The 5475-nt window shown below is 29.6% G+C and overlaps 1 long non-coding RNA gene across 1 annotated transcript; it reads left to right on the top strand.

Moving 5' to 3' along the window:
- The first annotated feature begins 533 nt into the window (after positions 1-533).
- Positions 534-3338, top strand: LOC134233727 (uncharacterized). Its single transcript, XR_009985050.1, has 3 exons — positions 534-723; positions 2227-2354; positions 2921-3338. It is a non-coding gene; the product is annotated as an uncharacterized LOC134233727 (long non-coding RNA).
- The last annotated feature ends 2137 nt before the right edge of the window (positions 3339-5475 follow it).

The following is a 5475-nucleotide window of genomic DNA, read 5'->3' as shown; positions in this document are numbered from 1 at the left end:
AATGATTCTTATTAACACGGAAATAAACTATTTCAGAGTCAATTCTCTGTAATTATCAAAATTGGTTGGCCACGCATAGAAAAACATTTTGATTTTTTTATAATAATTTTAAACAGCTATGTCATTAATTGTAAAATGTAAAGTGGGTTTATGAAATAGACCCTTGGTTGCCATAGAAACGGGGTGCAAAATTCTCAATTTTGAAAAACGTGTACTTATCAAGAAAAACTGTGTCCAGAAATGAAAAGGGATAACTTAATATGTTTTCATTATTTAAATTTAATACTACAGATTAAAGTAATTATATCTGTAGTTTTAATTTAATTTCTCAATAGTAAATGGCCATTTTACATATTATAACATATCAGATATGTGATTGGTTTAGTGGAGTTTTTGGAGGCTTAAAACAAAAAAGGCACACTGATTACAAATTTAGTAATTATTAATTATGAAAGGCTAATATTTGATTATATCAAAATATGTAAAATATTGAAGGGAGACTCAAAGATGTAAAAGGAATTCAAAGGTAAAGATTACTTTTTTCTACATTTTGAAGCATTTTTTGCTTCCTAATTACTTCCCTTGAACTACTCTCTAACGTTTGGAGGTACAATGTGTATTTAGTAAACAGCAATGAATATTTTCTGGCGAAAGATCTCATCAAAGTTTTACAGTCTGGAAGAAGAAAAGAAGGCTAGACATCTTAAACAATGAAGACAGAAGGTAAATTTATGTATATACTGAGCATTACAAAAATATCAAGATTAACAAATGCATATTTTCTTAATTTTATTTGCCTTACAATACCCAGTTGTTTTACCGGTGTAGTGGTCAGTGGTCCTTATCAAATCAAACGAACTATACCTTTTGACAGTTTGACTTTCTGACCAATGAATTAATTATTTTTATTAATAAAAATGAATTTGAAGCATATAAACATCACTTGCTGATACAGCTGAAACCACCCCCCCCCGGAAGATAAATGTCTATATAGAGGTTGTACATGTGTAAAATCTGTGCCATTCAGTAGGTTTACTTTTTATGATGTGCTGAGAGAGACTTTTAAGTAAACATTATTTATCTTTATAAAATAAATTTCCACTTCTGTCAGTTTTCATTCATTGTTTATCCTATTATTTCAATTCTTTATTGGCATTAGGCACATATTTTACAGAATTGTGTTGTTAAAATATTAACTAGAGCAAGTTTAATTTGTTTCTATAAAAAAGTGCATCAAACATTTATAATGTGTGAGCACAAGCATAAAGTAGATAAGTTTTTTAAATAGTATTCTATATATATCAGCAAAATATGGTCATGTGATGTTCATAAGCAGAAAATAGGAAAACAGCATGTTTGTTTTGATGTCATTGCCTTATTTAAAAGCTTCTATCTTTTAAACTTTGAATTTATTATATATATCCAAAACTACTGTACTATATGTAATGACAAAATAGATCTAGGTTAAGAATGCACTGGAAATATTGAGTTATTTTTGTTTATATAGACTCTTTCATTCATATGTGAAGTACCGGTACTGTATAATCTATAGTTCAATTTTGTGTGAATAATAATTATCTTTTCAAATAGCAAACAGTAAAAATATATATATGTACACTTGTACATATATTTAAGTGTTAAAACAAAATTTAACTAAAGGTCCTGTGAGCATTGAGCTCACTAAATGATACCACCTGCCTCCCATATGGTTATAACTGATGACAAATCCATGTTTTACTGTGGCCGGGAAACCCAAAATATGCGTCGAATCAAAAACTAAAATAGGAGGTGCACAATGACAATATGTAATAAAGATTCTGTGAAAGGTTCATTAAATTTCACTCATTGCAGTGGTATAAGAGGAGTTGTGGATAATAAGAGATGGGTACCCTAAAGTGTAACAGACAGACGGATGTACAGACAGATGGACGTACAGTTAGACGGACATACCGATTACAGTATACCCTACCACTTTTCAAGCGAAGGGTATAATAAAACTATATACATGTACATGTAGAATATTCACCTCTGATTTATAATGATATTTGTTTTGTACACACTGACCATGTTTTATAATATTCTAAACAAATTAATTGATACTCAGGCAAATATTCACTACTGGTAAGATGATCACACACATGAACATGTCTGTGTATGAATGAAATGAATTTTCCTTTTGATCATGTTCCTAGGAAAATAATTATTTTCATCATTTTTTCATCAAAGGATTTACCATATAAGATGAATAAAGAAAAAGTAAGACCAGTAAACCAAAACAGGACCAAATAGGCCATGACTGAAGTTCAAGTGCATTCTGCAAGAAAGCGGACAGCCTAGATTCTGTTCTTTTCAAGGTAACCATTCTTAAAATATGAAAGTAAATTAAGGGCAGATGATACAAACAAAAAATGGATGCCTGGATTGGTATATATTTTTTGGCATAATTTAATTGCAAATTAATGATGTATTAATAAATTTCTAGAATATTAAGAAATTGTAAACCTTCTGTGATGTTCAAAAGTCTGCCCTCTTGAAACTATCCTTATTAATCTATACAAATATTTTTCACTTCAAATTCCATTTTTATGCAAATATGAATTAAAAAGTACTTGTCGTGAGGAAAGTTATTAATTTTACTGATTTAAACATGACCCAAGTTGTTATTTTCAAATTCTTTGACAAAAGTTTGTTTGTATAATCTGTCCTTAAATTGTTAAAAAATATTTCAGTTTTATATCTAAATTTAAACCTTGCTTATTTCTTTTTTTTTTTAAACAAAATTTAATACCTGTCCAGTAACAGAAGAATTATTATACTAGAATAAAGAAAACAACTTTCTAAAGGATTACATACACATTTAATTAGCTTGAAATCAGTGTACTAGTATATTGGAAAGTGCAGGAATTATTTACCATTGCAGGTTGAGAAGGGATGCCATATTTTATGTTTGAAACCAGGCAAGTGAAAGCTGAATTCCAACCTACTTCAACATACTTGTACCCACTGTCTTCAAGATATCAGTGTTTTGAGATGTCAAAGTTCAAGATATCAGTGTTTTGAGATGTCAAAGTTCAAATATAATAGGAACATGTTTATCATATTATGTGATGGCATCCTCAAATCTTATGTTGTATAACAATATGTTTTAGAACTTATCAATCTTTATCCTGTACCTTTCCAAAAAAAACTAAACTCAGCATAATTCTCATTAACTAATTATCAGTGTTACTTGCGTATGTCAATGTAGGTCATTACTGGTACATGCCTGACCAACTAAAACTCTAAAATTGAAAAATCAGAGTCAAGATTTTCAGAGCAGCAGAAACAGTAGAATTTGTCACGTAAATCTAGTGATATGTACCATAGTTGAGAATAAATGTACTCTAAATGTTGCATATATAAAAAATAAAAAAGCAAAAAGTTCTCTTGTTTTCAGAATTTATATTTACATGTGAAAAAAAAAGAAATTTAAAGGAGGTTGATATAGTTGGTGTGATGAGATGTTGGCAGGAACCTAGTAAAATGAAAGGAAGAACTTCCTTAAAATGATACTTGTGGGGGACAGTGTCTCATGGGGGGGGGGGCATTGTTTCAACTGACTTTACAGAATACAAAAGATCCATTGCAATCCTAATTATTAATTATATGCCAAACACTATGTTTAAAGTTTTCCATTGTTGGATATTTATATTTATATCCAAGATAACTTACCCAAGAGGATGTGATTTTTTTTAAACCAATGTAATTTTTCTCAAGTTTAAAGCAGTGTTTCATAAGTTTTAATGAAAAAATCAGAAGGGGGGGGTAAATTTTTGACTTCCTTCAAAGTATCTGTGGTTTGCAGTTGCCCATGAATTTAATAAATTATATATAATTATACAAAGTAACAAGTTGAAATGAGTAAAATATTATGAATGTCCTGCTTGTTTTAGTTTCATTTAAGAATTTTTCAAGTTTGACCAAATCTTGAAAAAGTAAAAGCCACAAGGTTTTGCAATTATTTGACATAGCATTACAAAATGCATTATATTTTTGCAACATCATAAAGATGCAAATTTAAGATGCCAAAAAATTTTAGTGCACATTTACATTTAACTCATTACACATGTTTTATAAAAGAGTAAATAAGTGCAGTTTTGGGAATATTGTTATGTTAAACGCAGCCATTTTGGTTAAAAATCTGGTATTCCTGTCTCCATGGTAACAAATCTTGCATTCCTGTTTCCATAGTAATAGAGAATGGATAGGGAAAATTTTATTTCATATTAGTTTCAATCTAAGGAGATAGTTTCAGGAAACTTGAAACATGCCCTGGTAAGTCTACATGTACTTCAAAATTGTCAATTTTACGGAAAGGGGGGGGGGGCATTTTGTGCAGGTGTTCACAGTTCTCCTATCTAAGAACATACACTGTATTTACATGTATTAAGGGTACTTACCACAAACAAAAAATGGATGCGCGGTTTGATATATATTTTTTGACTGATTTTAATTTGTATTGATATAAATAATAAATCCCTGAAATATAACGAAATCGTAGGTTTTCCTTGGTGCTTAGATTTAAGATTTTATTTCGCCTTCTATATAATTCCATACAAAATTTTGCACATTTTTTTAACTTTATGACAAAATCTTATAAAATTCTCCCACTCTACTGGTAAACAGTATTCAGGTTGTCAATATAAATGTAAATCTATGAGAAATAATGCTGACTTCTGAAAAAAGTTTGTTTGTGTTATTTATCCTTAATGCTCTTGGAAATGGGATGTGAATATTTTTACATGACACTTTTCCTAGATATGGACTAATTTTACTGTAAATGACATCAAAACAGGTAGAAAGGAACATTTCTTTTCTATATGAACTTAATGAAATGTGCATGTGTTCCTTGAAATACGGAAATTTTGCAGATTTTGGGTAATTTTTCATCAGCTTTTTAAAAAAAAATTTTTAGGTGTCCCATAAATATTTAAATGTGTTTAAACTAACTTATGTACCATCTATACAATGCACTGTTTCCTCAATTTCAAATCAGTGTGCAAAGTATTAAAAAATCGCTTTGGAAAAGGGTCTAAAATGGCAATTTTCTCAATTTGGCAAAATGCCAAAATCCCCAAAGCTAAGCGTTGTTAAGCCATTATGTAGAATTACAGTTTTAAAAAATTATGTTGTTATACTAGAGAGGAATAATGGTAGTTTTGAAACAAAAGTAGATTTTCCCATTCTCTTGTTTCTTTTAAGCTCATTTTTATTCAGTAAAACCTACAAAATCACGTTTTTTGGTCACATTTTAGGAAGAATTTACAGGGGAAGCAATAGGTGCCGTTACCATGGCAACGAGACATTTTTTGAAATAAAAAACTATAAAACCATTAATGATATGACAATGTGAGTACACACAAAAAGTTTCATAGAAATTGAAAATGTAGCGTGGCCAAGCATTTTTGATATTGTTTGATAATTACAGAGAATTGA

The sequence above is a fragment of the Saccostrea cucullata genome, unplaced genomic scaffold, assembly GCF_032062105.1.
Source record: "Saccostrea cucullata isolate Sc308-1 unplaced genomic scaffold, CSIRO_AGI_Scuc_v1 ctg13947, whole genome shotgun sequence".
In the NCBI taxonomy this organism is placed as follows: domain Eukaryota; kingdom Metazoa; phylum Mollusca; class Bivalvia; order Ostreida; family Ostreidae; genus Saccostrea; species Saccostrea cuccullata.
The sequence above is the reverse complement of the archived record's forward strand: the minus strand, read 5'-3'. Positions and strand labels throughout refer to the sequence as shown.